This window comes from Oryzias latipes, chromosome 2 (assembly GCF_053564925.1).
Source record: "Oryzias latipes strain Hd-rR chromosome 2, Olatipes_Hd-rR_3.1".
Taxonomy (NCBI): domain Eukaryota; kingdom Metazoa; phylum Chordata; class Actinopteri; order Beloniformes; family Adrianichthyidae; genus Oryzias; species Oryzias latipes.
In genome coordinates, this window is record NC_136238.1 from 51,170,710 (window position 1) to 51,186,096 (window position 15,387).

A 15,387-nucleotide genomic window follows, 5' to 3' on the forward strand; every position below is an offset into this window, starting at 1 on the left:
TGGTACATCCTCTGCTTCTTCTTTTCTGATGTTCTGGGCTGCATCTTTGTATAGCGTTTCATAGAATTCTGTGCACCTCTCAAGAATTCTCTCTCTGTTGGTGATGACGGTTCCATCTTGCTCTCTCAAAGCTGATATAAGAACCTTGTCGCCTTCTTTTTCTTTTGCTCTCTTCAATCCTTTCCCACTCTCAATTGCCTCTTTCACTCGCCTGGTGTTGTGCTCTCTCAGATCTTCTCTCAGTCTTTTCCTGATGATTTGACACAATTTGTTGTACTCTCTTCTCTCTTAGTCGTTCAGATCTTTCTTTAGCCATTGCTCTCCTTTCTTTCAGCAGTTCTTTAGTTTCCTGCTTGAGCTTCTCCTCTCGCCGTCTTTCCTCTTTTCCTGCTGTTTCCATAGCACAGTCCCTAATGGTCTTTGTGATGTTAAGTGCCATTTCCTCCAAACTTTCCTCTTCTTGCAAGGCTTCAAAGCGATTTTGCAACTTCAGTTGAAATTCATTTTCATTTTGTTTCAGGGTGTTGATGTTTACTTTCACTCCTTATGTTCTTATTATATTTATTTAGTTGCACTGGTGTGGTATATAAACGCATTAACCATTTAAATTGCAGTATTCTCAGTCGAGAATACTGCAATGGGTGTGGTAGAGGTCTGGTCTTGGGATGAAGCGGCAAGGGGAAACCAGCCTTGGCTGAGGCCCTGCAGTGGAGGTGCCCACACTGGGCTGTGCAGCTGACCCTGGTGCAGTGTGGTGTGGCTTAGACCAGATCTCAGACCAGTCGCACGCACTCACGCACTGAAGGAGGAGGGTTTGGGGAAGAGACAGAGGGAGCTAAAATTGTGTGCCTTGTCTAGGCTACCCCACCTTGGTGGGACACAGCCTTGGTAAATAATAATAATAATAATTCTCAGTCGACTGTTAATAGACATAGAAGGAATCTTACAACATGCCCTTGTCCAATCATTTCCATTAATATTGAGTGATAAGTCATAATTCCATGATTTTAATTTACCATTTGAGTTCTCTGATGTATTAGATGTCAATAAGTTATAGAGGTCCAAAATGATGCCTTTTCTTAATTTGTTTTTTCATCATCTGGGTTTCCAGCTGTGAAAGAGGAATTTTGTTAAGACTCTTTTGGTTTGCATTCACAAAGCTTCTTAACTGAAGATCTTTAAAGTAGTGTTTTTTATCCAGGTCGTACATAGATTTTAGCTCCTCAAAGGACATAAAGGTATCAGACTGTGGGGGGTACAAATCTCTAATTGTTCTAAGTCCTTTGGATGCCCACGTTTTAAACGTTGTATCCATTCTTCCTGGTACAAAACACTGGTTACCCCAGATTGGGCTGAATTGTGATAAAGAATTTACTTCTTTTAAATAGTTTTTGACCTCATACCAGACCTTTATCATGTGTTTCAAGAAAGGATTTTTGATTTGTCTTTGTAGCTTTCTTATTTTATCGGAGTATAAGAACGACGGTAAAGGTATTTTTAAATTGTGGGATTCCATTTCTACCCAATGTGGATTATTCTCATTAGAGAAGTAAAACATAATGGAGTGCAGATGCTTAAAATGAGGGCCTTTTAGCCCCCCTCCATCAAATGGTAAGTATAGTAAAGTAAGACGGAGTTTAGGTTTTCTGTTGTTCCATATCAAGGCTACTGTGATTTTCTTTAACCAAGCAAATAATTCTAGAGGGGGGGCCAGAGGTTTTAGTTTCCAGTTGTTTTATTTGCCATGCCAATAATTTTCCAGCCTTGTCACCTTGTTCATAAAATGTTTGTTTTAACCTTAAAAGGCTTGATGCAGCCCTGTTACTGGACTGTTTGTCATGTTCTGCTCTTAGGAGTAATAACTCTTTTTTTGCTTCCAGATCTCCATTTTCATAGATTTTTTGTTGTGTGTCTTTTATTTTGTTCTCTAGTTGTGCAAAATTTTGTTTGTCTTTCTTATTTTTATAGCTTGTGTAACTGATTATTTTTCCTCTGAGAAATGCCAGAATAAATTGTATTCTGTTAACTATACAGAAACAGTAAAGTTACCATTGTCCATAAAGGACTGAGCTAAGACTGAAAGGTGGACATGAGGGACATTTCAATGGTCCTCTGCTGTAGTGACCAAACATCTAATCACTTTGACCTGCAGTGCCTACTCAAAGCCAAAGGGACAGAGTATTCTGGAGGCCCTGACTGGCTGCAGCATTTACGGCGTCTGCCACCGTCTGCCACTCACGTGCCTTTTTGGCATTAGTAATGCCCACACTGTGCCCTCCAAACAACGTTTTCTCCTCTTTTCCACCTCGCCAACGATAACTTCTACTTCACATTGAGTGAAGTTACGTTTTTTTGATTTCCTCTCCGTGTTTGGCATGGTTTCCCAATCAATGAATATTAATTTGTGGGCGTTTCACGGACTATTTATGGGCAACTATGGGCGTGTCATGAGGCCGCAAAAGCTGCGCTGCATTTAGAATTGGTTGTGATTTATTAAGAGAAAGATGCATAGGATGTGCGTGCGCACGGTTTTATAAATGCAAATATTTCTGTGCGTACGCACGTCCTATGTTTCATCTGTACGCCACGGCAGAAAAGGTGTGGAATCTTCACAGGTGTGAACCACATTAAAACCACAGAAGAAGAACCACTAAACCACATTAAAACCACAGAAGAAGAACCACTAAACCACATTAAAACCACAGAAGAAGAACCACTAAACCACATTAAAACCACAGAAGAAGAACCACTAAACCACATTAAAACCACAGAAGAAGAACCACTAAACCACATTAAAACCACAGAAGAAGAAACACTAAACCACATTAAAACCACAGAAGAAGAAACACTAAACCACATTAAAACCACAGAAAAAGAACCACTAAACCACATTAAAACCACTGAAAAAGAACCACTAAACCACATTAAAACCACAGAAAAAGAACCACTAAACCACATTAAAACCACAGAAGAAGAACCACTAAACCACATTAAAACCACAGAAGAAGAACCACTAAACCACATTAAAACCACAGAAGAAGAACCACTAAACCACATTAAAACCACAGAAGAAGAACCACAAAACCACAGAAGAAGAACCACTAAACCACATTAAAACCACAGAAGAAGAACCACTAAACCACATTAAAACCACAGAAGAAGAAACACTAAACCACATTAAAACCACAGAAGAAGAACCACTAAACCACATTAAAACCACAGAAGAAGAACCACTAAACCACATTAAAACCACAGAAGAAGAACCACTAAACCACATTAAAACCACAGAAGAAGAACCACTAAACCACATTAAAACCACAGAAAAAGAACCACTAAACCACATTAAAACCACAGAAAAAGAACCACTAAACCACATTAAAACCACAGAAGAAGAACCACTAAACCACATTAAAACCACAGAAAAAGAACCACTAAACCACATTAAAACCACAGAAAAAGAACCACTAAACCACATTAAAACCACAGAAGAAGAACCACTAAACCACATTAAAACCACAGAAGAAGAACCACTAAACCACACAGAGAACCTTCACTGAACCTCTCCTGTTTGACAGTCACAGCACTGAGCAGAACCACATCAGTTCTGGACCAGCAGGACCCTGACGGATCCTCAGACTCAACACTGTGGGGGTGTCAGGTTGGGTCCTCCTGGAGGATTTCAGCTGGCTCCTTCCTGGGTGGGGTTTGCATGTTCTCCTGCCTCACGTGTGGTTTTTCTCCTGATTCCCTCTGCTGCAGTTCTCTGAAACGACCACACGGTGGCGCTGCAAACACAGAAATGAAGCCTTCAGAAGCAGAGGGAACCTGTGAAGAAAAACACCAGGAGCTGAGAGAACAGGGCTGAGGAGGTCACCTTTCTGCCCTCATACCCTCACAGACTTACCCCAATACCCCTTTGTTTTAGCCCAATCCGTGACCATTGCTCACACTTTGCCCCCGGAGGAGAACGCCGCCTTCTGTGGGGCGGCCCAATCTAACCCTGGAAGAGGTAAGTCCACCTGTGGACGTCTCAGTCCACATCCATCCATCCATCCACCATCCCTCCGTCATCCATCCATCCATCATCCATCCATTCATCCATCCATCATCCATCCATCCGTCATCCATCTATCCCTCATCCATCCATCCACCCATACATCCAGATGTCATCCATCCATCCATCCACCATCCCTCCGTCATCCATCCATCCATCATCCATCCATCCATCCGTCATCCATCTATCCCTCATCCATCAATCCATCATCCATCGATTCATCCATCCATCCATCATCCATCCATTCATCCATCCCTCCGTCATCCATCCATCCATTATCCATCCATCCATCCATTATCCATCTATCCCTCATCCATCCATCCATCCACCATCCATCCGTCATCCATCCATCCCTCCATCCATCCATCCATCCATCCATCCATCCATCCATCCATCCATCCATCCGTCATCCATCCATCCATCCATCCGTCATCCATCCGTCATCCATCCATCCCTCCATCCATCCATCCATCCATCCATCCATCCATCCATCCATCCATCCATCCATCCATCCATCCATCCATCCATGCATCCATCCATCCGTCATCCATCCATCCATCCATCCATCCATCCGTCATCCATCCATCCATCCATCCATCCATCCATCCATCCATCCATCCATCCATCCATCCATCCATCCATCCATCCATCCATCCATCCATCCATCCATCCATCCATCCATCCATCCATCCATCCATCCATCCATCCATCCATCCATCCATCCATCCATCCATCCATCCATCCATCCACCCATACATCCAGATGTCATCCATCAGACAGGTCAGACAGGAGACCAAGACGGTTCAGAGCTTTTGCTGCTGACGTGACTAACACGCATGTGCTACTGCGGCTCACATCTGTCTGGAGAGCGCTCTGCAGGAGCTGCAGTACCAGCTGCTTCCACGTGGGGGAGCAGTGGCTCCTCCACAGCTGCTTCTTATCCGTTTCTCTGCTGAGAAACAGGAATGCTTTGGTCCGTCCCTTAATTCCATCACTTACCTCCCATATGTGACAGCGTCCTCCTGTGCAGAGCAGAGTGGGCTTTAGCAGGAGTGGTTTCTGTTGTTACCGCAGTCCTGCCCTCCACACCCGCACTGACAGGCCATCTGAGAGCCGACGGATCTGCAGCAAAAAGCAGACGGATGTCAGGAACATACGTCAGCTACGACACACCAGTGGAGAGCCGGCTCCTGTAGAGCAGGTCCTGATGCTGCTGCGGCACGCCTGATGCTGCGGCACGCCTGATGCTGCAGCACGCTTGATGCTGAGGCACGCCTAATGCACGCCCGATGCTGCTGCGACGCGCCTGATGCTGCTGCGACAGGCCTGATGCTGCTGCGACACGCCCGATGCTGCTGCGGCACGCCTGATGCTGCTGCGGCGCGCCTGATGCTGCTGCGGCACGCCTGATGCTGCGGCACGCCTGATGCTGAGGCAAGCCCGATGCTGCTGCGGCACGCCTGATGCTACTGCGGCACGCCTGATGCTGCAGCGGCACACCTAATGCTGCGACACGCCTGATGCTGCTGTGACACGCCTGATGCTGCTGCGACACGCCTGATGCTGCAGCAGCACACCTGATGTTGCGGTGCGCCTGATGCTGCAGCACGCTTGATGCTGAGGCACGCTTAATGCACGCCTGATGCTGCTGCAACACGCCCGATGCTGCTGCGGCACGCCTGATGCTACTGCGACAGGCCTGATGCTGCTGCGACACGCCCGATGCTGCTGCGGCACGCCTGATGCTGCTGCGGCGCGCCTGATGCTGCTGCGGCACGCCTGATGCTGCGGCACGCCTGATGCTGAGGCAAGCCCGATGCTGCTGCGGCACGCCTGATGCTACTGCGGCACGCCTGATGCTGCAGCGGCACACCTAATGCTGCGACACGCCTGATGCTGCTGTGACACGCCTGATGCTGCTGCGACACGCCTGATGCTGCAGCAGCACACCTGATGTTGCGGTGCGCCTGATGCTGCAGCACGCTTGATGCTGAGGCACGCTTAATGCACGCCTGATGCTGCTGCAACACGCCCGATGCTGCTGCGGCACGCCTGATGCTACTGCGACAGGCCTGATGCTGCTGCGACACGCCCGATGCTGCTGCGGCACGCCTGATGCTGCTGCGGCGCGCCTGATGCTGCTGCGGCACGCCTGATGCTGCGGCACGCCTGATGCTGAGGCAAGCCCGATGCTGCTGCGGCACGCCTGATGCTACTGCGGCACGCCTGATGCTGCAGCGGCACACCTAATGCTGCGACACGCCTGATGCTGCTGTGACACGCCTGATGCTGCTGCGACACGCCTGATGCTGCAGCAGCACACCTGATGTTGCGGTGCGCCTGATGCTGCAGCACGCTTGATGCTGAGGCACGCTTAATGCACGCCTGATGCTGCTGCAACACGCCCGATGCTGCTGCGACACGACTGATGCTGCAGCACGCTTGATGCTGAGGCACGCCTAATGCACGCCTGATGCTGCTGCGACACGCCCGATGCTGCTGCGACACGCCCGATGCTGCTGTTACACGCCTGATGCTGCAGCACGCTTGATGCTGAGGCACGCCTAATGCACACCTGATGCTGCTGCGACACGCCTGATGCTGCTGCGACACGCCCGATGCTGCTGCGGCACGCCTGATGCTGCAGCGGCACGCCTGATGCTGCGGCACGCCTGATGCTGAGGCAAGCCCGATGCTGCTGCGGCACGCCTGATGCTACTGCGGCACGCCTGATGCTGCAGCGGCACACCTAATGCTGCGACACGCCTGATGCTGCTGTGACACGCCTGATGCTGCTGCGACACGCCTGATGCTGCAGCAGCACACCTGATGTTGCGGTGCGCCTGATGCTGCAGCACGCTTGATGCTGAGGCACGCTTAATGCACGCCTGATGCTGCTGCAACACGCCCGATGCTGCTGCGGCACGCCTGATGCTACTGCGGCACGCCTGATGCTGCAGCGGCACACCTAATGCTGCGACACGCCTGATGCTGCTGTGACACGCCTGATGCTGCTGCGACACGCCTGATGCTGCAGCAGCACGCCTGATGCTGCAGCACGCTTGATGCTGAGGCACGCCTAATGCACACCTGATGCTGCTGCGACACGCCTGATGCTGCTGCGACACGCCCGATGCTGCTGCGGCACGCCTGATGCTGCAGCGGCACGCCTGATGCTGCGGCACGCCTGATGCTGAGGCAAGCCCGATGCTGCTGCGGCACGCCTGATGCTACTGCGGCACGCCTGATGCTGCAGCGGCACACCTAATGCTGCGACACGCCTGATGCTGCTGTGACACGCCTGATGCTGCTGCGACACGCCTGATGCTGCAGCAGCACACCTGATGTTGCGGTGCGCCTGATGCTGCAGCACGCTTGATGCTGAGGCACGCTTAATGCACGCCTGATGCTGCTGCAACACGCCCGATGCTGCTGCGACACGCCCGATGCTGCTGCGACACGCCCGATGCTGCTGCGACACGCCCGATGCTGCAGCACGGTTGATGCTGCTTCGGGAATGGCCTGCCCTGGTTTCAACTCCCCACAGAGTTTTATAGGTGTTCTGGATTCTGGATTTATCAGGAACTGCAGCAGAGAACCCCGTGTGCGCATCTGGACTGTAACGGTTCTAACTGGACCCCTCCAGGGACTCCCATCCCCCACAGAGAGGAGAACCTCTTCTTTAGACGGAGGACAGGAAATTCCCTCTGCAGGCCACTTCAGACAGAGGTCACTGCAGTACAGGGGGGGGGTCACAGGCTATCCCTAGCAAGAGGCTGACAAATCCCCCCACCAGAGGAGGGGCAGAACAGCAGCTTTATGTTGTTGTTTACACTAAACGACATTAAGAAAAAGTTCTTCTGGAAACGGGTCAACACTAAAGTCCAGTTTCTATTTTCTCACCAAAGCAAACAGAGTCCTACTGAATCAGTGTTTACAGGCTGAACAGAATTCTGGAGGACACAGTGGAGCAGAACCACAGAGAAGACGGACAGAAACGGAATGAAAGGAGACAGAAGACAGCAGGACAACGATGGAACCAAGATGGAAGAAAGGTTAAAACAGAGGAATGAAGATGGAAAGAGTGCAGTGAGATGGAATGAAGAACAGGACAAATCCAATCCTCTTTATTTATAAAGCACCTTTCTCTAACAGGAAGTCTTCAAACTTCCGTACAGAGACCAAAAACCAGACAAAAGACAACCAAACAAAACAACAACAAAGTAAACCAGTAAAATGCAGAAAATAAACCACTGATAACACAGACGGTGAGGATGCAACAAAACCACAAGAAGAAAAACAAGTATGAAAGCAACCTAACACAAACCAAAATACTCAAACAGGAAACAACAGGGGCTGTAGCCTGGTGTAGTGGTCAGCACTCACAGTCAGAAGGCCCTGGTTCGAGTCCCAGCTGGTTCTTCGTGTTCTCCGGGTTCAGGTGCAGCTTTTCCACAGTCCAGAAACCAGCTGCATTGATGGATGAATGTGATGGACTGGACAACTGTCCAGCAGGAATCCCAGAGTCTGGGATAGGCTCCAGCAACCTGTGACCCTTCACGGCCCTCTGACGTCTTTCCGTCTTTCAGTCGCACTTTTTCCTGTTGTGGTTTTACGATTTGAGCTTCGCTCCAATAGTCTCATGGTGTCATGGTCTAATAGTCCAATAGTCTCATGGTCCAATAGTCTCATGTCCTAATGGTCCCATGGTCTCAAGCTCCAATAGTCTCATGGCCTAATGGTCCCATGATCTCACGTCCTAATGGTCTAGTGTTCTCAAGGTCCAATAGTCTCATGGCCTAATGGTCCCATGATCTCACGTCCTAATGGTCGCATGGTCTCAAGGTCCAATAGTCTCATGGCCTAATGGTCCCATGGTCTCACGTCCTAATGGTCTAGTGTTCTCAAGGTCCAATAGTCTCATGGCCTAATGGTCCCATGGTCTCACGTCCTAATGGTCTCATGGTCTCAAGGTCCAATAGTCTCATGCTCTCATGGTCCAATAGTCTCGTGGTCCAATAGTCTCATGCTCCAATAGTCACATGGTCTCATGGTCCAATAGTCTCATGGTCTCATGGTCCAATAGTCTCATGGTTTCATTGTCCAATAGTCTCATGGTCTCATGTCCTAATGGTCTCATGGTCTCATGTCCTAATGGTCTCATGGTCCAATAGTCTCATGGTCTCATGGTCCAATAGTCTCATGGTCTCATGGTCCAATAGTCTAATGGTCTCACCGTCCAATAGTCTCATGGTCCGATAGTCTCATGGTCTCATGTCCTAATGGTCTCATGGTCTCACGGTCCAATAGTCTCATGGTCTCATGGTCCAATAGTCTCATGGTCTCATCGTCCAATAGTCTCATGGTCCAATAGTCTCGTGGTCTCATGTCTTAAAGGTTTCAAGGTCCAATAGTTTCATGGTCTTATGGTCCAATAGTCTCATGGTCTCACTGTCCAATATTCTCATGGCCTCATGGTCTCACGGTCCAATAGTCTCATGGTCTCACTGTCCAATATTCTCATGGCCTCATGGTCTCATGGTCTCACGGTCCAATATTCTCATGGTCTCACTGTCCAATATTCTCATGGCCTCATGGTCTCATGGTCTCACGGTCCAATATTCTCATGGCCTCATGGTCTCATGGTCTCATGGTTCAATAGTCTCATGGTTTCATGGTCCAATAGTCTCATGGTCTCATGTCCTAATGGTCTCATGGTCTCATGGTCTCATGTCCTAATGGTCTCATGGTCCAATAGTCTCATGGTCACATGGTCCAATAGTCTTATGTTCCAATAGTCTCATAGTCTAATGGTCCAATTGTCTCATGGTTCAATATTCTCATGTCCTAATGGTCCCATGGTCTCACGTCCTAATGGTCTCATGGTCTCAAGGTCCAATAGTCTCATGCTCTCATGGTCCAATAGTCTCGTGGTCCAATAGTCTCATGCTCCAATAGTCACATGGTCTCATGGTCCAATAGTCTCATGGTCTCATGGTCCAATAGTCTCATGGTCTCATGGTCCAATAGTCTAATGGCCAAATAGTCTCATGGTCTCATGGTCCAATAGTCTCGTGGTCTCATGGTCCAATAGTCTCATGGTCTCATGGTCCAATAGTCTAATGGCCAAATAGTCTCATGGTCTCATGGTTCAATAGTCTCATGGTCTCATGGTCCAATAGTCTCATGGTCTCATGGTCCAATAGTCTCATGGTCTAATGGTCCAATTGTCTCATGGTTCAATATTCTCATGTCCTAATGGTCCCATGGTCTCACGTCCTAATGGTCTCATGGTCTCAAGGTCCAATAGTCTCGTGGTCCAATAGTCTCATGCTCCAATAGTCACATGGTCTCATGGTCCAATAGTCTCGTGGTCTCATGGTCCAATAGTCTCATGGTCTCATGGTCCAATAGTCTCATGGTCTCATGGTCCAATAGTCTAATGGCCAAATAGTCTCATGGTCTCATGGTTCAATAGTCTCATGGTCTCATGGTCCAATAGTCTCATGGTCTCATGGTCCAATAGTCTCATGGTCCAATAGTCTCGTGGTCTCATGGTCCAATAGTCTCATGGTCTCATGGTCCAATAGTCTAGTGGCCAAATAGTCTCATGGTCTCATGGTTCAATAGTCTCATGGTCTCACTGTCCAATATTCTCATGGTCTCATGGTCCAATAGTCTCATGGTCTCACTGTCCAATAGTCTCATGGTCTAATGGTCCAATAGTCTTATGGCCTCATGGTTTCATGGTCCAATAGTCTTATGTTCCAATAGTCTCATAGTCTAATGGTCCAATTGTCTCACTGTCCAATATTCTCATGGTCTCATGGTCCAATAGTCTCATGGTCTCACTGTCCAATAGTCTCATGGTCTAATGGTCTAATAGTCTTATGGCCTCATGGTCTCATGGTCCAATAGTCTTATGGTCCAATAGTCTCATGGTCCAATAGTCTCATGGTCAAATAGTTTCATGGTCTAATGGTCCAATAGTCTCATGGCCTCATGGTCTCATGGTCCAATAGTCTCATGGTCCAATAGTGTCATGGTCTCACTGTCCAATAGTCTCATGGTCTAATGGTCCAATAGTCTTATGGCCTCATGGTCTCATGGTCCAATAGTCTCATGGTCTAATGGTCCAATAGTGTCATGGTCTCACTGTCCAATAGTCTCATGGTCTAATGGTCCAATAGTCTCATGGTCTCATGGTCCAATAGTCTCATGGTCTCATGGTCCAATAGTCTCATGGTTTTATGGTCCAATAGTCTCATGGTCTCATGTCTTAATGGTCTCATGGTCTCATGTCCTAATGGTCTCATGGTCCAATAGTCTCATGGTCTCATGGTCCAATAGTCTAATGGCTAAATAGTCTCATGGTCTCATGGTTCAATAGTCTCATGGTTTCATGGTCCAATAGTCTCATGGTCTCATGTCCTAATGGTCTCATGGTCTCATGGTCTCATGTCCAAATGGTCTCATGGTCCAATAGTCTCATGGTCACATGGTCCAATAGTCTTATGTTCCAATAGTCTCATAGTCTAATGGTCCAATTGTCTCATGGTTCAATATTCTCATGTCCTAATGGTCCCATGGTCTCACGTCCTAATGGTCTCAAGGTCCAATAGTCTCATGCTCTCATGGTCCAATAGTCTCGTGGTCCAATAGTCTCATGCTCCAATAGTCACATGGTCTCATGGTCCAATAGTCTCATGGTCTCATGGTCCAATAGTCTCATGGTCTCATGGTCCAATAGTCTAGTGGTCCAATAGTCTCATGGTCTCATGGTTCAATAGTCTCATGGTCTCACTGTCCAATATTCTCATGGTCTCATGGTCCAATGGTCTCATGGTCTCACTGTCCAATAGTCTCATGGTCTAATGGTCCAATAGTCTTATGGCCTCATGGTCTCATGGTTCAATAGTCTTATGTTCCAATAGTCTCATAGTCTAATGGTCCAATTGTCTCACTGTCCAATATTCTCATGGTCTCATGGTCCAATAGTCTCATGGTCTCACTGTCCAATAGTCTCATGGTCTCACTGTCCAATAGTCTCATGGTCTAATGGTCCAATAGTCTCATGGTCCAATGGTCTCATGGTCTCACTGTCCAATAGTCTCATGGTCTAATGGTCCAATAGTCTTATGGCCTCATGGTCTCATGGTCCAATAGTCTTATGTTCCAATAGTCTCATGGTCTAATGGTCCAATAGTCTCATGGTCTCATGGTCCAATAGTCTCATGGTCTCATGGTCCAATAGTCTCATGGTCTCATGGTCCAATAGTCTCATGGTCTCATGGTCCAATAGTCTTATGTTCCAATAGTCTCATGGTCTAATGGTCCAATAGTCTCATGGTCTCATGGTCTCATGGTCCAATAGTCTCATGGTCTCATGGTCCAATAGTCTCATGGTCTCATGGTCCAATAGTCTCATGGTCTCATGGTCCAATAGTCTCATGGTCTCATTCATGTAAGAGACCAGAGTGAGTCTGCAGACAGCAAGGCTCCTTCCAGAGTCACCTGTCAATCAAGTCCAGGTTCCCTTTTGGGGGGCATTGGTGAGGCCAACATGAATGAATAGGATCAGGGTCTGTGAACCCGTTGTCATGGATACCAGAGTGACTGGTGTTTATCTCCTTTGTGACTCCGGACCGGCGCTGACTTGTTGTTACACCCCCAGTGGTTTGTGTGAAACTCGCTGAGGCGTCCAGCCACCAACCTGCATCCTTTAGCGGTCTGTGTGAATAAAACGGTCTGCTGCCCTTCACGTGCACGCGTGTTCTAAAGGAGTCACAGGGGGCCGTGTAGATGTCCTGATGACCACCCTGGTGACCCGCTCCCATCGGGTCCAGCTCAATCAGCGTCTTTCTGGTTTGGTTTTCTGAATTACATCAGCGGGAGGTGGTTCTGCTTCTCCTGAGGGTCCGTGTTCTCATCTGTATGTGTGGAACATCACACGCGTGTTTGTTGACTTCGTTTGTGTTCTTGGATCATTGGAGGTTTTTTTTGGACAGATTGTCAGAGACTGTGTGGAAGACGGCTGTGCAAACACAACTGGATTTAGCAGAAGCTTTGATCCAAACAGACTCACAAATGAGCTGCAGAACAGCCAGAAAGTGGGTCAGAGCCGCACATGCTCAGAGCAGCGCTCCGGCAGAGAGCAATCCAGGGAGCGGATGGACACCTGCATGAGGGAGTCCAGGTGAGACGTCCTCACAGGAGGTCACTGCAGACGTCTCTATCAAGCAGGAAGGGGGGCGTCCCACAGACCACCTCCAGGAGGAGGAGCCATGACCCCCCCTCTGCCTGGAACCTCTGGCTTCTGTGTCATTGTTCTGAAATGATGATCTACCCCCCGCTGCTGTGGCACTCCAGTGTTTGTGGGGAATCGAACACTCACCAAGAGAATCAGAGGACAGTCCGTGTGCCGGGAGCGCATGCTCGTGCACGTGGATGTGCACGCCACCACCTCTTATTTCAGGCTTTGCTTTTCCTCCTTGTTCAGATGTCTTCTGCTGTCTGCAGGTTTCAGTCAAATGTTGATGTTGTTTTCATGTTTGGTTACAGAACTGTAGAGAAGACACAGTTCAGGGAAAAGTTCAGGGAAAAAAGGTCAGAGAAAAGTTAAAGACGAAGCTCCGGGGGAAAAAATAGGAAGACGTCAGGGAAAAGTTAAGGGAAATATTTGGAGAAAATTCAGGAAAGGTTAAGGGAAACGTTTGGAGAGAAAAAAAAAATCACAGAAATATTTAGAAAAGTCCAGGAAAAGTTCTGGGAAAAGTGGCGGGAGGTTCAAACAATTTGACATGCTTGTCATCAAAAACACTTTTCTGTAACCTTTTTCCCTTAATGTTTCCCATAATTCCCCTCTAACTTTCCCTTAACCTTTTCCCTTAAGGTTTCACTGTCATCGAGACAGTCCCAGATGCTGGAACCCAGAAGGATCACAGGAGAATGAACAGATAAGTTCAAAGAGATTTATGTTCCTGGATGTAGATCCGTTGATGGCAGTAGCTTTGGAATCCTGTGGAAGCGTGGTACGAGGAGGATTGAAGTGTTGGGCTGTAGCGTGGCTGTAGGGTTTGGGCAGAGAACTTCCTTGAAGGTCTTGGTGTGATGAACGGTCACTGTGAAGCCGTGGCGTGGATGTAGCTCTGATGGTGGAAACCAGGCGGATCCTCGTGGTGGGTAATTCCTGCAGGCGAGGTGTAAACAGCAGATAAGTAAGAGGTTATAGCACCATGACATTTACATAGTTCCCCCATTACTTTCACCTAACCTTTCCCCTTAAACTCTCTTATAATTCCCCCAAAACTTCCCCTTTTTCCCATAAGGTTTTTTATAATCCCTCTGTAATTCCTGCAATTTGTCTGTAATTCCTCTCTTCCGTTTTCCCATAATTCCCCGTAACTTTCCTCTAACCTTTCCCCTTAAGGTGTCCTATAATTCCCCTGTAACTTTTCCCAAAAGGTTTCCCATATTTTCCCTGTAACTTCCCCCTTTTCCCTTAAGGTTTTTCTATAATCCCTCTGTTATTCCTGTAATTTGTCTATGATTCTTCCCTTAAGGTTTCCTATCATTCCCGTCTAACTTTCCCCTAAGCTTTTCCATTAAGAATTCCCATAATTCTACAATAACCGTCCCCCTTTTCCCTTAAGGTATACCATAACTTTCCCTTAACCTTTTCCCCAATGATTTCCCATAATTCCCCCGTAACTTTCCCCTTTTCTCCATAAGGTTTTTTATAATCCCTCTGTAAGTTTCTCCTAGCCTTTCCCCTTAACCCTTGTGCTATCCTATGGGGTCTTGATGACCCCCACCCCCCCTTCCATTGAGGTGTTCTCCCTACCATGACAAAGGTGGATAAAGGTGGAAAGATTTCATGTAATCCATGGACACCAGTGAAGATCACAAATCATTGAAGAAAAAAGGTTCAGAGCACTGTCTAGTGGGTCTAGATGACCCAACTCCCAATGTTAAAGTGCCTAGGATAGAACAGGGGTTAAAGTTTCCCATAATTATCCCATAACTTTACCCTTTTTCGCTTAAGGTTTCCTATTATGATTCCCCTGTAACTTTCCATTTTTCCCTTAAGGCTTTCCGTAACTTTCCCCTTAACAATTCCCTGAGACTGTTGCCCTGGCATTTCCCTTAACTTTCTTTGTAACTTTCCCCTTTAGCTTCCTTTTAACTTTTTCCATAGCAGTCCCATAACATGTCCTCTAAGTGTCTCCATAATTCCCCCATAACTTTCCCATTTTTCCTTTAAGGTTTCCCATAACTTTCCCCTGACCTTTCCCTTCCCCCTAATTTCCCCTGAACAGCCATCCCTGGTGATT

General features: G+C 47.7%; 1 long non-coding RNA gene across 1 annotated transcript; it reads right to left on the reverse strand.

Moving 5' to 3' along the window:
- Positions 1-3,664: 3,664 nt before the first annotated feature.
- Positions 3,665-8,582, reverse strand: LOC144989966 (uncharacterized). The gene is made up of 3 exons (XR_013653922.1): positions 8,441-8,582; positions 5,054-5,176; positions 3,665-3,785 (listed from the first exon to the last, which is right to left on the reverse strand). It is a non-coding gene; the product is annotated as an uncharacterized LOC144989966 (long non-coding RNA).
- Between the last annotated feature and the right edge of the window lie 6,805 nt (positions 8,583-15,387).